Genomic DNA, 20,082 nt, shown 5'->3' on the forward strand with positions numbered 1-20,082 from the left:
ATATCATGCGGTGACCGACTCAAATGAACCAACGAAGTCATTGCATAATTGTTATACTAACTATATTCAATGTACCTGAACAAAATGATTTCCAAACACGTGACTGACACATATCATGATGCGGTGTGCAAAAGAATCAGGTGGTGGTTGACTTCTAAGAGGAAAAAATGTCATGCTTTGTTGTCGGGACAATGATACAAGGATTACGTTATACCGTGATGCAATCACATATCCCATCTCCGTTATATCCATCCACTTGTCCACACTAACCTGAATCAACCAAACATACACATGTAAGTAATTTAAAGTTTGTTATTTAAAAAATTAACCTAAAAACATACCTTCGAAAACCCATCAACAAGTAGGGACAACTTTAATTGTTCAAATCTCTCTGTGCCACCGAAGAGGTTCATGTACTCATGCGACCACCTGCCAAGTTCTTTAATCAATTCATTACGCACTAACGGCCACAAATCTTCCCCCATACCTAATAAAGCGGCAATGGACCGATATCCACAGTTACCGTCCGCTTTCACATCCACAACGTCACGAATGAAACCTTGAATGAATGGCGCAAATTGATCCAACATCGGGATGATCCTTGTTGGCTGAGGCGGTTCAGAGCATGATGCACTATGTTTGACTGGAGAGTTGCTGCTTTGAACAGAATGAAAAGCATCAACATACTCCCAGTAAGACGAATCACGCTTTGTGGATCTTTGACTTCTTTTCATCGGTTTCTTCGATGCACCTTTAGTGTTGACCTTTGACGGAGGAGGGCACATAGAGTTGTCATCAGGGTATGCAATTTCTCGAAGTTTACTCTTCAGATTTACTCTTCAGATTTACTTTGCCAGACACATCAAGTTCGTCAAACCTTTTAGATATGGTCTCAATCTCTTCCTTGATGCTGACTTCCGCCTCACATAACCCTTGGTCTGAAAAGCAAAGTCTCCTCCAGAAAATATGGACTGACTCCACTGGGATGTTGCCAGCAGTATACCTAGAAAGCTCACATGCACAAGAAAGACCGTGTATGCTTCTCATCACACAACCACAATAAGAGAGATTGTTGTCGAGATAACGTAGACGGTCAACCTCAGAAGTAATATGATTTAAATCGTCCCTTGAAACCATTCCAAGAAGCCTCTTGTATAAGGTTTTTTTAAATACATGCCCAACCACATGCGTACTGGTTTCAAAGGATGCTTTAATTTCAATGTGTTGCAGCGTGATCATGTTGTTCATGGCATCCCAAACACTACATAGGTCTCCAAGGCTATTTTGTAATAGTCTTTTTAGAGCCCAATGAGCTTATTCAACCCTACATTTAAAATACACAACAAACATGAAAAATATACAACAATTAAATACCATTTATTAATAATCGTTACTAACAAATAAAATCAGTTCTTAATACATGTTTGTTGTTGTGTTGCCTAGGTGCATGACCTTTTTCGTCCATGCTGTAATAAATTTTTCCTTGTGGGGGATAATCCATGTGTCGTTAACATAGTCAATGAACATCAGCCAAGGCGAACAAGCAACTTGAAACTTCTGAAGTGACTCAGCGAACTGTTGTTCGGATGGACAATCAACCAAAGTACTCCAGTTATCCATTACATAGTCCCAGGCATTTTTTTCACTGATTAAAGATTTTCACTTTGCCTTCACATTCTTATCGATATGAAACCTGCACAACAAATTTGTACACTCTGGGAATATAGTTTTCACTGCATTCATAAGTGCTAGGTCTCTGTCAGTGACAATAACAACAGGGAGTTGATCGTTTCTTAAAAATAGGCCTCGAAATCGTTCCAAAGCCCATACAATATTATTAACACGCTCAACCTCCAGATATGCAAACCCAGCAGAGAATGTCATCGTCGTTGGTGTCACCCCAATAAAGTCAAGTAGTGGGAGTCTGTACCTGTTTGTTTTGTAGGTACTGTCTATAAAAAACACCAGATGACATGCATTGCATAACTTTACTGCATCTGGGTGACACCAAAACAGATCACACACCACAACTTCATCCTTCAATCTATGCCAATGAATGTATTGATCACGTTCGAGAAGTTTCATCAGATGTTGCATTTCGGTATCAACTCTTCTTATTGAAGAACGATATGCACTTCTTGCATTGTAAATTTGCTTTATCGTGGTGCAACTGTTGGCATTGTGTTCCTTCAACGTTAGCAAGATGTTTTTTGGTTTCACCATCGACTTTGTCATATCAGCAATAATTTTCTTTTCATCCTTAGTCAATCGCCCACGTATGGATGTCCAACTAAGAACTTGGCCAATTCATGATTGTGAATCCCACAGATCAACTTCACCATCCAACCTTCCCCTTCATGCACTGGTTTCCCACGAAGCTTGAAGGGACAACCAAATTTCCTACTCCCAGTGTCTTTTCTAACGGATTCTTTATTCCTACACTTGTACGTACCACTCCTTTCACACCCAATTAAGACAAATGAACTTTTTTCTTTGCTACTGGTATTTGTGTCAGACCTCATAATCACTGCAGCAAATCCATTTTCATGGGCAATTGTTCGAGCCCACTGTAAAACATCATCTCGAGTACCAAATACCTACGACGCAACCCCAATATATTAATTTTTATACAAAACATCAATTCAACCAAATGAGTCAAACTAATCAACATGATTACTTGAGACGTATTAAAAGCATTTGAACAATCGACATGTGGTTCATTCACACCACATTCTTCTTCATTATCATAATCATAATCCATATCAACTTCTTGTGACATCGCATAGTCATACGTCCATTGATCTTCGTCCATCTTAAGGACATATGCTTCATACACAAGTACATACAAATTATCATATAACCACATCCAAAAATTTACTACATATTAACTAACAAACATATTAACAGGACATATGCATCATACAGAAGTATATTCAAATTATCATATAACCACATCCACAAATTGACTAGATATTAAATAACAAACATATTAACAACTAATACAAATACATTCTAAATTTATAACTACATTATTTACTTAAACTAAACTTAACACTATAATAAAAAACTAATAAAACAATTTTCTACTGCAACAAAATACAATTATGTTACCTAAATCATTTAATATTATACCAAAATCATTATACCTAATTAAACCAATTATCCACAATTGAAAATATAGATATTATAAATGATAATATTCATATATATATATATATATATATATATATATATATATATATATATATATATATATATATATATATATAAATTTTAAAACAAAATTAAAAAAATTTGTTAAGAAACTAACATTCCGGAAGAAGTACTTCTTCCAGAAATTCAACATTCTCATTCCGGAACTACTTCCTCCTGTAGTTAAAAGTTCTTCCGGAATAGCTTTTTACTGTTCATCTTCTCTAAACAACTACCCAGAAAACGCAAAAAAAAAACAATAAATGCGTACCTCCGACGAAATAGGAACAACAATGACTAACACGACTTCAAATACGGAACAGCTGCTTCACGGGACCACCAAATCTTCAAATACGGAACAACTACTTCATGGGACCACCAAATCTTCAAAGCTTTACGGAAAAGGATAGCAATAGTAAGAAGACAGGAATGAAGGTGAAATGGAAGGGTGTAGAACAAAAAGGCAGCGCGGTAAATTTAAAGAAAACAACACAGAGGCAAAATCGTCATTACATATGCATTAAATATTATTTTATTTTTAGTTATTATTATAAAATGAAATTTATTTTTACTTCACGTTGTTATAAAATTATAATTATTTTTTTATTATATATTAAGTTTTGTAATACAAATTAAATGTTATCATAATAAATATTTTATATTTTATATAAAATATACGAAATAATTAATTTTTATGATTTAAATTATACTAAAGTGTCACACAAATTATTATTTACATTTACATGCGTGTAAAAAAGGAATTACAAATATTACTCATAATTATGTTCACTAATAATTTATGTACAATAATATTATTTATTTTATAACGTAATTTTGTTATTAAAATTAAATAATTTGAAAAATAAAAAGCTAACAAAATAGCTTCCGGAAGAACCTTCTTCCGGAAGAAGAAAGTGGTATTCCGAAAGACCCTTTTTCCGGAAAAATTTCGGAACACATCCTTCCGGAACGTATTCCGAAGTTCTTCCGGAAGCCCACCTTCTTCTTCTGGAAGAAGGTTCTTCCGAATGTTTTCCAGAGTGACATCTTTCAGAAATTCTTTCGGAAGAAGGGTCTTCCGGAACAGGCTTCGTAGAAGGGCAATATTGCCCATTCACTGTTTGCTGGGTGCCCCAGCAATATTGCTGGGTGTACGTAACAACTCCCATAACTGAAACGTTAGATAATCCAACAACCACTATCACGGCTGGAGAGGGTTGGAGGAAAAAATTGAAGATGATCGAAATCCATTTTAGTGTCCTTAATAAGACAAAGGAAAAAGTCATTTTTAATAAAATCCAACAAACCGCAAAAAAAAGGATTCATGACAAACTTGGAAGTTTAACTTGTATTGACAAGAGTTTGAAGAGTTCAATCAATTATTTAAATGAAAATTGGAAAGTCGGAACATATTTTACCACTTCATAAATATTAAATATATTTTATATGCACAATTTTGAAACAAAACATAAACTATAAAATTGAAATTACTAGAGAAATATGAAAGCCAAGTTAGACAGAAAAATACAATTTTATCATCCATGAACCTGAGCATGAAAAAATAATAATTATGAATTTAAATTAAAAAGATAACCACGATAAGAAAAGAATTATGAGAAATTAACGATTTTAATTCATACACAATTTAGTTACATAACAACGCTTAGTATATATTAACAATATATAGGCTAATATTAGTTATAAAGCTGTCTAAACGGGCTGGTCCGGTTTGGTGGGTTGGGCCCACCTCGACCCATCCTTTAAACGGGTCAGTCCAATTCAGCCCACTTCCAGAAAAAGTGATCTGGCTCGACCCATCATGGACTGTAATGCTTCTGATTGTCAACTTTTTGGCTGCTTTCACGTTACGACACTTACACGATGACACTTCATTCAATGCGACTAACACAAGACTTTTCAACTCACAGGGAAACTTCCTAGAAGGTTACCCTTCCCATAATTAATTCCTTTAAATCATTTTCAATCATACAATCTTATACCTACATAACTTTCAGATCCCTTTGTTTTTGGTGTGATTCATCGGGGTGTTACATGGGTTGTGGGTTAAACGGGTTTGCCCATCAACCCACCTAAAATAAAATAAAAAATATTTTTTTAAAAAAGAAAATTCAACAAAAAGAAAATCATTTCTTTTAGAAAAATAAATTTGGATAAATTTTAAAAGTATTCGTTAAATTATATTTTTCACTATCCACACACCACAACAAGACTTATTTTCACAAACTAGAAGTCTAGAACTATAATAACAAAAATTTTAAAAATAGTCTAGAACAAAACACTAAATAAAATAATGTTGAACAATGTTACAAAATACTAAAAACATATTTTAGGTGAGTTTTATTCTAGTTCTAGTTAAATGAACAAAACACTTTAAAGTCTTAAAAAATATTACAAAATACTAATGGGTTATTTTTTTAGGTAAGTTAGGTGGGCTAACTTGGCTCACCATGGGTGCAACCTGAGTGGGTTGGGTCAAGTTTTACAACCAACTGTAAAATTTCCCCTCTTTTCTGGGCCCAATTTGGACCGTTGTGTTGCAGCAATTGACGAGAGTGTGAGCATTGCTTTAGCGATAATTGGACTTTCTAGCTTTTGCTTTCGTGTGAGAGTGAGACGAATGGAAGATTGAAGAAGACAATGGGGGCAGGTGGCCGGTGTGAGAGCTAAGAGGCGAGTCAGTGAGAGAGAGGCGGCAATGGGGAGTGTGGACCATGGATGATTGGTCAGAGTGACATGAAGGGAAGATTGAAGAAGACAGTGGGGGGTGGTGGCTGGTGTGAAAGGTAAGTCGGTGATAGGCGCCAATGTTAGTGGGGAGTGGGGAAGATTGAAGAATGAGAGAGAGAGAGAGAGAGAGAGAGTCAAGATCAAGAACCAAAAACCCTAGTTTCAGTAGTTTCTAACTTTCTATTTAAGATATTTCTTATTTCTTATTAATAATATTAATTTAATTATTATATATGACCAGATCAGGTTGGGTCATAGGCTAACAATTCATAACCCGTTGCCCAACTCGAACATAATCGGGTTTACATTAGGTCAAGTTGGGTTTGACCTAAACACTTTTAAAACCCAACCCAATATAATTGGGTCGGGTTAGGTCATGGATTGACCTGGACCCGTGAACACCCTTAGGTTCCTCTGATGAAGATAACATGATATGACAATGTAGATAGCTCAACTCCACATATCCAAACACATTACCACAATACAAGTTATTTTGAAGTAACATACTTTAACATAGGTAACATGTGAAGGTTATTGTTGTGTTGTCTTAGTGTTCTATCCTTGATGAAGACTTCACAAATTCTCTATAGTCTTCATTCTAATGTTGCACACTAAATCTTCTTAAGGCATTCTCAACTTTCCACTTGTGCATCTTCTAATATAGTTAGCATTTACTTTCTAATGTGTCCTTAATGTGTGTGGCAACATATGAAAATTGATATGCTTTCAACCCCAATCTTCTAATGTGCCCTCTATATGTGTGGCAACATATGGAAGAATTGATGTTGTCTTTTAGGTGCATTCTAAGCCTTATTCTGAAGTTTAGTTTTCAAAGTCAAGTTCTTCATCATTCTAATGTAGATTGTGATGCAGTTTCATTTTGATATGTAGATACTGCATGATCTTGACTTCAATACATCATTTTGATGTAGTCATCTCAGACTCTATCTTGTCTTGATCCTAGACTGTCATCAGAGTATCATTTAGATGTTCTCATTCTTAGAGTCCTCAAGTACACCATTCAGATGTTGACTTTGAAACAGCTTCATTCTGATGTTGTCTACTCAATGTAGCCTTTGATAGTTCTTTTGAGTAAGGCCTTCTTGATGTCTTTGCAACATGGTAAAATTAAGATTTATAGAGGGAGGGAAGCACTAAATTCATCACTTTCAAATATTCTAAAACTTCTCACTTGAAAGCATAGTTAGGACATCCATTCTGAGCTTGTTCTGAACTCATCAAAACACTTGCTATGTTTTGCTCTTTGTATATCTTTCATTTTCATATATGTTGGCTTGCATAGCTTTCTTGCATTTGATGTTGTGCTTTGAGATAGTTCTCTGATGTAGATGACAAGACACTAAATGTTCTTCTTATAGGAATGCGTGGATGAGATGACATGACATACTTGTATTCCAAACATTCTGGTGTGAGCTTGATGTAGCATGTTATGCTTGCTACTATTTTTTTTATTTCTTTGACCCTTTCAATGGACAAAATACATTTTGATGTCTTCATAAAATCTAAAGAGAATTCCATCCTTGACATTCAAGCATTGGTTTCATGTCATTTGGACTGCTACAACATAAGCAATCTTCAAATCATTGCAGCTGTGTTATATTCTGAGGACAGAATGACATTTCTATCTTCATAATCAATTTCTTCCAAGATCTAAGCCTTATTAGCCCATGAATTATTCATGAAAGATGTATATCTTTCTCTTATATTTCCACATCCATTGAGATCATCTAAAATGGACTTCTATAGCTCAAGTAGTTTTCAAATTACTGCACACATATCAAGCTTTCCAAGCAAACCAGAGTCTACAACTTTAGGCTCAATTTTGTCCATGATCCAGGTTGTATCAGACCACAACTTGTTCATGAAAGTTAAAGAGACTTCTAAGCTTTCCACAACCACCAATAACTACTCAATTGCATTTCTAGAACTATACATACAATGTCTAAAATGAACTCATTCTATTGATGAAATTCTATTATGAGTGTGTTGCAACAATATTGTTCTTCATGTCATGTTTATTATGCAGATCTTCATGTCTGTAACATTTTTCTTGTCTTTTAGTTGCTGATTACTTCTCATGGCTAGAAGTTTTTCTCTTCATTCAGTGAGCATGATGAGTTCTTCATTGTAGTACATAGCCAATGACACTTTGAGTATTCATTTTGAGTGACTTATGACAACCTTGAGTTTGCTTTAATTGTCTTTCTTTACAAAAAATTTCTTCTAAATACACTTAAGCAAACTCATCAGTAGGCATAAACTTAGAATGCTTATGATTTGTGTTCAGAAGGTTTGTCATAATTAAAACACCAAGGGTTTTGGACTCAACGCAATGATTGTCCTCATAAACTAACACGAGACTTTTCAATGTGCTTTGCCTTCATTCACATGCTTTTCGGAAAGCTTCCTAGAAGGTCACCCATCTTATAAATACGCTAAACCAACACATGCTTAATTGTGAAATTCTTGAGTGATGGATTACCAAAAAGTATATGCATCTTATTAGTATAGGTAGTACCGATTAATTCCTTTAAGTCATCCTTAACTGTACAGCCTCATACCTCATAGGCTTGGATCCCTCTTATTTGGGTGTGATTTGATTAGGGTGTTACAAGCCCACCAACTTCCGCCTAGTTCATCCTCAAACCACACCGTACTAGGAGAAAGGTCTACTTAGATACCATTTGTAACGCTCTTGATTGTTGACTTCTCGGCGGCTCACACATTACAAAACTTCACATGATAATGCTTCACTCAACATCCTTGTTGTCAGAAACTTCCACCGATCATAACCCCCTCTGTAGGTAGCCCTTTTTCGAGACCTCGACAATTTGCTTCGACTATTTTCAAGATCAATGATTATGCCCACAAAGCAACATAAGACTTTTCAGCATGCTTTGTTCTCACTTACATGTTTTCCAGTAAACTTCCTATAAGGTCACACATCCCATCCCTGAAGTCACTTCCCAACCTATTCCTGAAGATGCACTTACAACAATCATCGCTTCCAATACTCCACGAGAAATAACCCCCTTGACCACAGTTTCTCTAATTGGTGTGTTTGAAGAGCGCCTTTAAGAGCTATTATGCCTTCAAGAGGCCAACAAGGAAGAAACTATCGAGAAAAGTTTCCTTGCTGAATGCATGGAAACCAATTTGCTGATAAAGAATACTTTGGAGTCATCCCTCAAGTCTTTCAACGACTCGGTGCTATTTAACATGAACTTGTTAATGCAACAATGACTGCCTCAAACCATCCAACCACCTCAACCTCCTCCAACTACTATTCCTTTACTTGCAACCACTAAAAATCCTATGCCTGCACCTTCGCCTTCACCAATGAAATCACCACGATCAAACCCTCCACCTCCGTCCACTGAGGGTTGACAATGATGTCCCAAGTTATTTTCCTTTTTCTCTTCAAACTCATGTTTTTTTATAGTGAAAAAGGGAGAGAAAGTAGAATATGAATTTTGATTTATAAAGCATTTGTACTATTTTTCAAGTTTAATAAAACAAGTGTTCTGGTGGTCACATATGTGCGCTTTCATGTTTTTTAATTTCCTACACATATACCGTGTATGTTTTGATTAATACATATTCTATGCTACATGCATAAGATAATGAACTCAAGGAGAGTCTCATTTATCTTCATATAATCTGCTTAATCATTTTGATAACATAATTGCTCTAATTCTGCAATACCTGCTCTGATTATGTTTTTGAAAATCTCTTTATACTCTGATAATTAAAAAGTTTGTTGAGTGTCAAAGATATATTCTTCAGAGACACAAACCAAGAGTAAGTGGTGTGCAATAGTACATCCTAAACTTCTCTGATACTCTGATCTTAATTTCCTTATCTTATCCTTTTGATATTAAAATTTATATTGCTTGTCATCATCACAAAGGGGGAGATTGTTAAGTTTGGTTGCGTCAAAGTCACATTGGACAGTACCAAACAATTAAATTCCTAAGGTTTTGAGGTTAACAAAGTATAAATTTTATATATTAAACTTTCGTTCTTAAGCTACATGTTCATATATTAAACTTTATACTGCTTCAACATCCAATAATGAGAAAACAAGTGTTGCTTTAGCACTTGACTCACAGTACAAAAACAATGAAACCATTACTTGATTCTTAAGTACTAAAAACAATCATCAGAAAGTAACATCCATATGCTTAGTAAGAAACTCGTGCCATAGCGCACAAAAGAAAATATTTAAATTGTCTTGTCTTGAAATTCTTAATTCCTTTTATCTTATATTGTTAACATTTCTTTCGGTCCATACAATAAAAGTCAGCTCTGAGCATTGGGTGACACTGATAGATTGTACTTCTCTGAAGATATGTTGCAGAAAGTGTTTGTGGTCCCTACTCTCTCTTTGCATAGTAATGACCTCGTGTCAAGCACCAAAGCTATTAGACAACGGCTAGCTGAGATCTCTCAACGATCGAAGCTCTGAAGTCTATATAAAGCTTGAAGACGTTTGTGTTAAGTTAGTTCAATCATAAGAAAATAATCTGAGACCGTCAGACCCTAATTCCGTCCAAGTGAAAAATAAAAAAATATAAAAAAATAATCCTAATAATAATAAAAATAAATATATATGAAAAAAATAATGATAGTAAAAAAAAGAAAAAAAATATCCCAAAAGGACCTAATGGACTCTCTTAGGTAAAAAAGGATAGAAAGAGGAGTAGTAAAAATGGAGAGGGGGGAGGGGGAGTCTATGTTTTTTCACAGAAGAGAAGCACGGATACCGGGGTGCAAAAAGTGACCAATCTAGTAGTGCCATTTGGCTTCGTGGCCAAAGAAGGAAGAGAGCTTTCTCAGGTATCCCTTTATTCCTTCCCTCTCCTTTGCTCCTCTTTCCTATTTTCTCTTTCATTTTCTTAATTCTTTCTTATTCATTTCATCTCATCCGTGAGCACCTTGGCCCCTGGTGAGATCCGTATAGGTTATTTTTGTTGTTTGTTGCTTATCATTTCATTTTGTTGTTAGTTTATTCAAGCATTTCGTCATCATCTTCCTCATTTGTGGTGTTTTGTTTTTTTTACTAGCTCTGACAAGGCATATGCGTTGCCTTTCCCGTGACCCCGCCGTGGCGGTGAGTCTCCCTCGTACCACTGCCGTGACCTCTAGCCTTGTCATGGTGGCTCAAGGTCATGCGAGTTGGTTCTTTCTCACGTCTCTTGCTGTTTGACTGGGGTTTTTGCAATCATTTGCGACCTCCAGTGTCGTGGCTCCGCGTCGCATCGCCGTTGGCCTGGTGGTCGTCTCGTGCCATCGTGCCTTGCGCCCGATGGCATCAATGCCCAGACCACTCTCCATGGTGGTGCACACCTTCAGTGCCGTTAGGGTGCTGCCGTTGCACCTAGGGTTTTCCAACCATTTCCTTGCTTGCAGGTTGGGTCGAGTCGCCCTGATCCGGTCACAACCGTAGCCCAATCAATATAAAAAGAAATGGGCAGGTGGACCTAGTTTGTAAAAAAGAAAATAAAAGTAATACTACTAGTTACACCCCCTCCTTTACACACATACCCTTTTTTATTTTAGGCCTAGCTTATTTTCGATAAGTCTGAAATAAAATAAATACTACTAGTTACAACTCCCTCATTTACACATACACCCCTTTGCATTTTGGGCCCAATAGATTTTTGTTAAGTCAGAAGTTAAACAAATATTGCTAGCTACTCCCCCTTTATCCATGTATGCATCCCTGTCACCTAGGCTGATAACCAGGCCCGCGATGTCAACACTCCATCAGTGTTTACTATGTCAAATTCAACCCTTTGACTTTGACCCCCCAAAAGTAATATAATAATAATAATAATATTAAATAAGTATACTAATAGTTAGCTCTTTATTTTAGTCATTGTTTGTCTCTATTATTTGTTTTATTCTTCAGGTTGATTGTCTTATTATTATCATTGCTTAATTAGTTAGTTTAATTAATAATGAGTCGTAATATTTTCCGTTACTTATTTATTTTATCTTCTCCCACGTTTCAACCACATACCCTTAATTACTAAGTATAATCCCCGCTTCTATTCTATCCCTTTTCATTCCCATTTGATTTATTTGTGCACTCCTTGCCCATTTAATTAATTACATAGGGCCATGTCAATTATTTTATTTATTTTTGCAATTCCGAATTAGTATTTGCACTTTCATTTCGTGCACTCCATGCTAGGTCTCCGACTTGCTTGGTGGTGTTTCATTAACGTGTGAGTAAATTTTTGAGTCTCTGATTTGCTTGACTTCACAAAATTTACCACAAAATTAAATTCTTTTCTAAAATGGTAAAAATACTCAAGTAAATGATCACTCAATTCTCCTTTTTCTTAACAAAAATTATACATTACTCGAGATCGTTTCAAGGTCCAATGCCTTAAGTGATTCTCTCTATTGTTTTCTTAAAGTTCAACGCCTTTTCAAGGTCCAATGCCTTAACAACTCTTTTTCATGCAATTAAAACAAATCTTTCAAAAGGATAGAATCAACCCAACACGCAAGCTGTTTTCTTCCCAAAGAAGTACGTAAGTCTGATTTTCTTGTTGCACTTGGGGATACGTAAGAGCAAGGGTAGATAAAATCCTTTCTTTTCAAAAAATTAAAAAAAAAACTTGTTTTCTTTTTCTAAATAAAAATATATAACAAATACAACTCATGTTCTCAAGGAAAGATAACTAAATAAAATGTCACTTTATTTTTGGCATACTCGATTAAAGGGTGTGGTCTTCATGATGGACGCGTGGGGTGCTAACACCTTCCCCGTACGTAAACAACTTCTAAACTCTTTTTCTCAAATTGTAGACCATTCCTTATCTCTTTTGGTTTTCCTTACGTTTTCCTTAAATAAATATTGGTGACGACTCTCCAGTTTTCTTTTTTTTTTAAAAAAAACCTCTCTATCTTTTTATCGTCGTCCTATCGTGACCCAGGTTGCGACAAATAAACAAATAAGTGTTGTAACACTATCAGTTTATTGGACAAATGAAACTTGAACAAATCGAGTGAATCTTAGCTTTGCTAAGTTAGCAAGTTTCATTGTATTTGAGATTATTGAGTAAACACTCTTTGAGTGATTAAGAACACATTTTCTATCAAACATATATTGTTTGTGACTTAATGACAAAGAATACCTGAGTCTTAATCTTAGGGGGAGACTAAGTATAGTGCCAGGAGTGGCCTAGAGAGTACTCACTGTAGCCAGAAGTGACATAGAGAATACTTGGTTGTAATCAAAGAATTGATTAGTGAAACCCTTCAAGGTTTGAAGGAGAACTAGACTTAGCCCAAGAGTTGGGGTGAACCAGCATAAAACCTTTGTATTTTCTTTATTGCTTCTATATAACTAGTCCATTTCTATAAATTAGTACAATGCTGTATCCAAGTTTTGTGAACTGGTTTTCTAAGCACAAAGTAATTTCAAGCCCCTTGGACAAAGTCCATTGTCCATTGATAATTGTTTGAGAAAAACTTTTAAAAGTTTTCGAAAGATTAAGTTTTTATTCATTACACTATTCAGCCCCCCTTCTAGTGTGTTTCAGGTATTTCAGTGCATCTGAAGCTGATATTTGAGTGTTGGTTAGTTGATTTATGTCATGAATTTGTTTCTTGGACACAACATATATGCTTCTTCACAGGCATTTGATGATATACCTATCTTTGTCTATTATGCCCCATCAATCAGGTTATTTCTGCTCATAAGGGAGAATTTAAAACTGGATATGAGAGACGTGGACAAACTCATGAACATGTCCAGCTTGCGAAAACGCTAGGTGTGGCTAAGCTTTTTGTTGTTGTCAATAAAATGGATGAGGATATTGTGTAGTGGTCAAAAGAAAGGTTCTCTCACTTTCTTGCTACACACACACTCCTTCTATGCTTATATGCCATTTTAATGAGATTTCTTGTTGCTGATGTACCACTAGGTATGATGAAATTCAGTCAAAGATGGTTCCATTTCTAAAGTAGTCTAGGTATAATGTAAAGAAAAGTATCTGCCTTTTATTTGTTTGAGAAAATGTTGGGATTTATGTTTCCTGTTTTTTAATTCATCTGTTTTTTAATCGTTGGATGTTGGTGTGAATGTGTGATTTATAATGAGCAGGCTATTTAGCTTTTACATGGAGAACATGCATTATATCATATACTAAAAAATGTAATTTGGAGGGACTGTTTGTCATTTTCACTCTTTAAGCTTGTTGTCTTCTTGAGTGGGAAATGTTTTGTCTTGCTTAAAACTGCTAAAGTTTGGGACAAGTTGAATATGATTAGTAGTTTATTTGCACAAAACGTTGAGCAGGTTTGAGATCCTATATATTAAGTTCCATAAGGATGGGGGATGATGTTGAACCTAGTGTACAAAATGAACAACTTGTTTTTTGATTTACAAAAGTAAGAATTGAGATTCAATGGCCTTTAGGTTGTGTGAAGGTTATTCTCTTTCTGCTCCACATGTTATCTCTATGGCGTAGGATTTGAAAAGCTTGTGAAAATGGACATGGAAAGCCCTGTGTTTCGAAAGCATTTCTTAGCAAGAATTTATTTTATGTATATATCTTGACCAGTTTAGTTGATCACTTAATTGTGTAAATGAAATTATTTACTAATTATTTATTTAACAGATAGATGTCTTGTTTTTATCGATATCTGGTCAAAAGAGTACAAACATGAAAACAAGAGTGGATAGTGTTTGTCCATGATGGAATGGGGCTTGCTTTTTTGAGGTCCTTGATGCTATTGAAGTTCCACCATGACCTAGCGGTCCTTTCAGGTATTGTCTTTCTGACCATCTTGTTCCCACTTTCGAGGTCCTTGTTGTTTTATTTCAACATCTTTGCTAAGATGGAGGTTCTAAATTTTTCAGGATACCAATTATTTACAGAGTCAAAGACACGGGGGCTGTTGTTATGGGAAAGGTTAAATCTGGTACTGTTAGTGTGGGAGATTCCTTGTTGCGCATGCCAAATAAGGTAGTTTATTTATTTATTCTTTAGGTTGTTGTAAGCTTGTTTAACACGAAATGGGTGAAAATTGCCTATGAACTTGCAAGATAAAGTAAAAGATGTTGCCATATTTATTGATGAGGATCGTGTTAAATGTGTTAGAGTTAGGTGAAAATTTACGGATTAAATTATCGAAGAAGAATAGATATAATTTGGGTTTGTCATGTCTAGTGTTGGTAAGGATTTTTTCCCCTCTATTCATTTAAAATTTTGCTAGACATAACTAGTAAATTTTGGAAGAAGATAATTTTTAAGGGTGTTGTTAACTAATGTTTTTAAGACATTGGTTAAGGAGTTAAAAGGAGAACATAGGAAAATCCAAAAAAAATCATGAGGTATAGAATTTTACACATCTTAAAAAAAACTTTTCTCTTTTAGTTTTTTAATCAATGTCTCAAAAGCACACTGATTAGCATTTACCATTTTTCTTAATCATAGCAATTAATTCCGGAAAGCGGTGCCAAGGGGTTGGCAATAGATGGTGGATAGCAATATGACTGCTATGCTAACATTATACATATGTGCTCTATGGGGTTTCCCTTTTGCAGCTAATCCAATACCAACACTCACTGAGTTTGTTACTCAGTTGGTGATCCTTGAATTGTTAGACAATGTATGCATTTTTTTCTCCCTCATCTTCGACATTTGGATGTTAGCTTTTTAGTTTTTATATTAATTAATTAATCTAGGACATTAAAATCTTTATATATAATCTATAGGCTATTTTTACTGTTGGGTAAAAGGCTATTTTGCACATGCACTCTGCGGTTGAGGAATGTGAGATTGTTGAACTTTTACAGCAAATTGATACAAAGACACATAAGCCTTTGAAAAAGAAAGTTCTCTTTGTGAAGACTGGAGCTGCTGTATTGTAGCGTGTTCGATCAAGTGCATTTTTTATTTTTTATTTTTTTGCATTGTGAATCTAGAATCTAATTTGTCCTTTTTTCCTTTTTATTAAAAAAATGCAATGGTTGGAGTTGTCATAGGTTTGAGTTGTGGAATTACCTTCTTACCATACAAGATGAGACTCCTTGATATAGATGAACATGTGACTTTCATATTATTAACATAACATTTTAATCAATTGAACTAATAGACCAATTATATTAAAATAATTAATGTCATTATATGTAACACTAAAATTTTAAATGTATATTTAATGCACATGTAAATTTACATAATAAATTTTATGACAAACAATTTTTATCTAATAATTAATTTGTTTACATATATAAATTGTAAATAAAAATCATAGATTTAATAAAAATTTAATAAATTTACTAATGTATTTCTTAACCTTATTACAGTTAATTTTGATCTAATAATGTATTTGTTTACATATATAAATATCTAAATACATCATTCAATTAAATACCAAATTTGTTTAATTTTCAATCACTATGATAAATATCTAAATACATCATTCAATTAAATACCAACTTTGTTTAATTATCAATTGTTCTAATAAACATCTAAATACATCATTCAATTAAATACCATATTTTTTTTAATCTTCAATCATTCTAATAAACATCTAAATACATCATTCAATTAAATACCAAACTTGTTTAACTATTAATTACTGTAATAAACATCTAAATACAACATTTAGTTAAATATCAAATTTTGTAAATAAATTAAATGTATAAAAAAATTCTAAATAAATTATATATATATATATATATTTAAAATATGCACATCTTCTTCTCCGGCGACGAAAAATCACTGAACTTCACCGTATATCCGTAAACAACGCACGTACACTCCCGACGACAATAAACGCTCACAAAAGAACACAAACAGAAGCAAGTTACACTATGGGAGTGCGATTTTACAAAAAAAAAAGCGTTATAGAAATGAAAAAACAATATGTTATTTATAACCGAAAATACTCATAAGGACATTTTTGATATTTTGGAAAACTGTTGGGTGTACCAACAAAAATGATGGGTGCCCCAAGCAGTTTCCAATGTTTTTTTTTTACTGATTTTCATAGTCTCAAATCGAGAGGATCAATTTGTTATTGATGGTAGTTTGATTTCTCTGTATTTAGTTTCATTCTATTATTATTATTGTTGTTGTTGCTAATATCGGTTTTGCCAAAAATTGATGCTATATAGCACTTTTAACATTTGTTTTTTCAGAACCAATGTAGAAAATACTTTAGAATACACACTTTTTGTCACATTTCTACATCGATTTTAGCCAGAACCGATGTAAATAATGATTTTCAATATCAATTTTATGTTGAAAAAAATGTCTACTTTCAATGATGATAGTTTCAACATCGGTTCTAAAGCCCTTTTATGTAGTAATGTAAAGAGTCTTAAAGACCTCACTAATTGACTGACTACAATGTATTTAACATTTTTTTCTCTCAAAGTTGTTTTCTTTTTGGCAGGGCATGCTCTATTTCTATTTTTTTTTTAATTTTTTCATTTTCTAGAATTGGATTGAATGATTGTGCTTCTTATGGGCTTTCTTGATGTATTCCATGTGGACTTTTGGTTTTATGTTCCACACTTGTGGTGTTTTTGGTTTAAAATAATATCATATCTTAAAGGTTCTTGGTATAATTTATTGAGGGATAGGTAATAATGGGTAGCCGAGGTTTTATGTTTTTATTACTGGTGAGGCAAGGGGCACTGATTGTATTGATATATTTTCTATTATTTTATTTATTAGAAAATGCCTTTAAAACAAGGTACCTGAACTAATAATACGAAACATAAAGAAGACTCTGAATGTGTTTTCTTGTGTTCAACTTGATCCTAAAAATGGAAAAGCTTAGAGTACAATAGAATTTGCTTGTATAGAATTATTTCTTTATTGTATTGAAAATACGAAACCACTTAGTTTCTTTTAGTGTATTTATTGTTTTTATTTTGAATCCTCACACATTTAATTATTTAAAGTCTCCTTTTCTATTTTGGTTCCATTCCATCTTTATTTGTCAATTATATACGTGTTAGTTTTTAATTGTGAAAACTACAACTTAGAATTTTACTCATTATAATAATTTATGATATTTTATTTTCAACAACAATATTTTCATTTGTGTTTAAATAATATATAAATATCATTAAAATAAAAATATTTTTTTTATTAAATTTTGCAATGATATAGATAGTTAACAAATGATTGTTAATGGCATCAACTTTTTATTATTAAGAAAATATAACAATAATTAATCTTGGTAACAAAAGACTTTATTGTAACAACTTTAGTTGTTGCGAAAATGTATCATATCATAGCGTGATATTAATTGTTAAGAAAAAATATCTAATCGTAGTGACTATAATTGATGACATATAATGTTTTTGCAATAAGAGAAGGATTAGGAGTTGAAACCCTATTAACTCACACAAACCCTTGATAACCCTAACCTATACCAGAATCTATAAAGAAATCAAAATTTGATTGAATACACCTTGATGTGCAGATCACAACATCTTCAAGCTCTTCCTTTGATTATCAACTCATGATGAAAAATGAATGAATCTTGATCAACTTGAATCACTTAAAAAAATGCAGAGTAATTCCCTTAGATGACTCTTAGAATGTGTTTTCTAAAAGATAAGATTGTATCATGAGTCACTAATTAGAAACAATAAGTGAGGGCATTTATAATTTTAACAACTAAAACTGATTCAATTGATTATAAAATATGATAATCGATTAATTCGTTCCAAACCCTCTTTGTTTTGCATTTTCAGAAACATGGTAATTGATTACAGAATGTGGTAATCGATTAAGGGATTGATTAAGGGACTGAGGGTCTCTTAAGTTGTAAGGATTCCTGAGCACAAGGGATGGGTTGTCCCTATGTGGTTCAAACTTTGTAAACAGATTTTTACAAAGGGAGTGGAAATCTCAAGTGGGTTGCTTGAGTACTGGATGTAGGCACGGGCTTTGCCGAACCAGTATAAAAATTGTGTTTGCATTATCTCTTCCCTTATCTCATTTATTTTGTTGTAATCAATTTTGTCTTTCATGTTTAAAGAACATTATTAAATTGATTGTTGCTTCTTCTGCATTCTGAACCTATCTCTTTTAGAAGGGGGTTAAAAGTTTGTTAGTGGGAAATTAATTCACCCCTTCTTAAGATTTCTGAGGCCACATGTCCAACACCAACTATACACCACCCAATGTTGCACAGGCTCCCGATGAGAATGTTGATAACTCCGCTCTCATACCCATTGAGAGCCAACAACCCCAATCTGGTCATGTACAGGTCCCTCAACCCATGGGAAAGACACATGAAGTACCCTGAGACCACACTCTAGTCGACTTCGAGTCTCACCTCGGATATGCCACTGAGGGGCAGACATTTTGTGGCGTACCCCTGCCAAACACTTTGGGAGGCCTCAATATCGCCCACAACCCCAACCCTTACATTTTGCAATGGGAGGAGGGCCTTCTGCTATGGTGGAAAGGGAGAAATTTGATCATATAGAGGAAAGACTGAAGGTCATTGAAGGAGGCGAAAATTATGCCTTTGCTAATATGGCAGAGTTGTGCCTAGTGCCTGACGTGGTCATTCCTCCGAAGTATAAGGGGACTACTTGCCCCAAGAATCACCTGAGGATGTACTGCAAGAAAATGGGGGAATACGCGAAAGATGAAAAGTTGTTGATGTATTTCTTCCAAGAAAGTCTTACAGGGGCAGCCGTCACCTGATATACTAATCTGGAACCTTTCTGGGTTCATTCCTGGAAGGACCTAATGATTGCGTTTATTAGGCAGTATCAGTACAATTTTGATATGGCTCCGGATAGAATGCAACTACATAACATGTGTAAGAAGGAACATGAATCTTTCAAAGAATACGCCCAAAAGTGGAGGGATCTGGAAGCTCAAGTAGCGCCCCTAATGATGGAGAGGAAGATGATAACAATGATAGTAGACACGTTACCGGTGTTCTACTATCAGAAGATGGTGGGCTACATCATTTCAAGCTTTGCAGATTTAGTGTTTGCTGACGAGAGGATTGAAGTGGGTCTGAGAAGAGGCAAGTTTGATTATGCTGCTTCAATGAATAGGAAGCCTGGGGCAAACGGAGAGAATAAGAAGGAGTGAGAAACCCATGTTGTGACTG

The 20,082-nt window shown here is 34.3% G+C and overlaps 1 pseudogene; it reads left to right on the top strand.

Annotated features, from left to right (window-relative positions):
• Positions 1-5,928: 5,928 nt before the first annotated feature.
• Positions 5,929-19,257, top strand: LOC100788293 (eukaryotic peptide chain release factor GTP-binding subunit-like; annotated as a pseudogene).
• The last annotated feature ends 825 nt before the right edge of the window (positions 19,258-20,082 follow it).

Source organism: Glycine max, chromosome 4, assembly GCF_000004515.6.
Source record: "Glycine max cultivar Williams 82 chromosome 4, Glycine_max_v4.0, whole genome shotgun sequence".
NCBI lineage: Eukaryota > Viridiplantae > Streptophyta > Magnoliopsida > Fabales > Fabaceae > Glycine > Glycine max.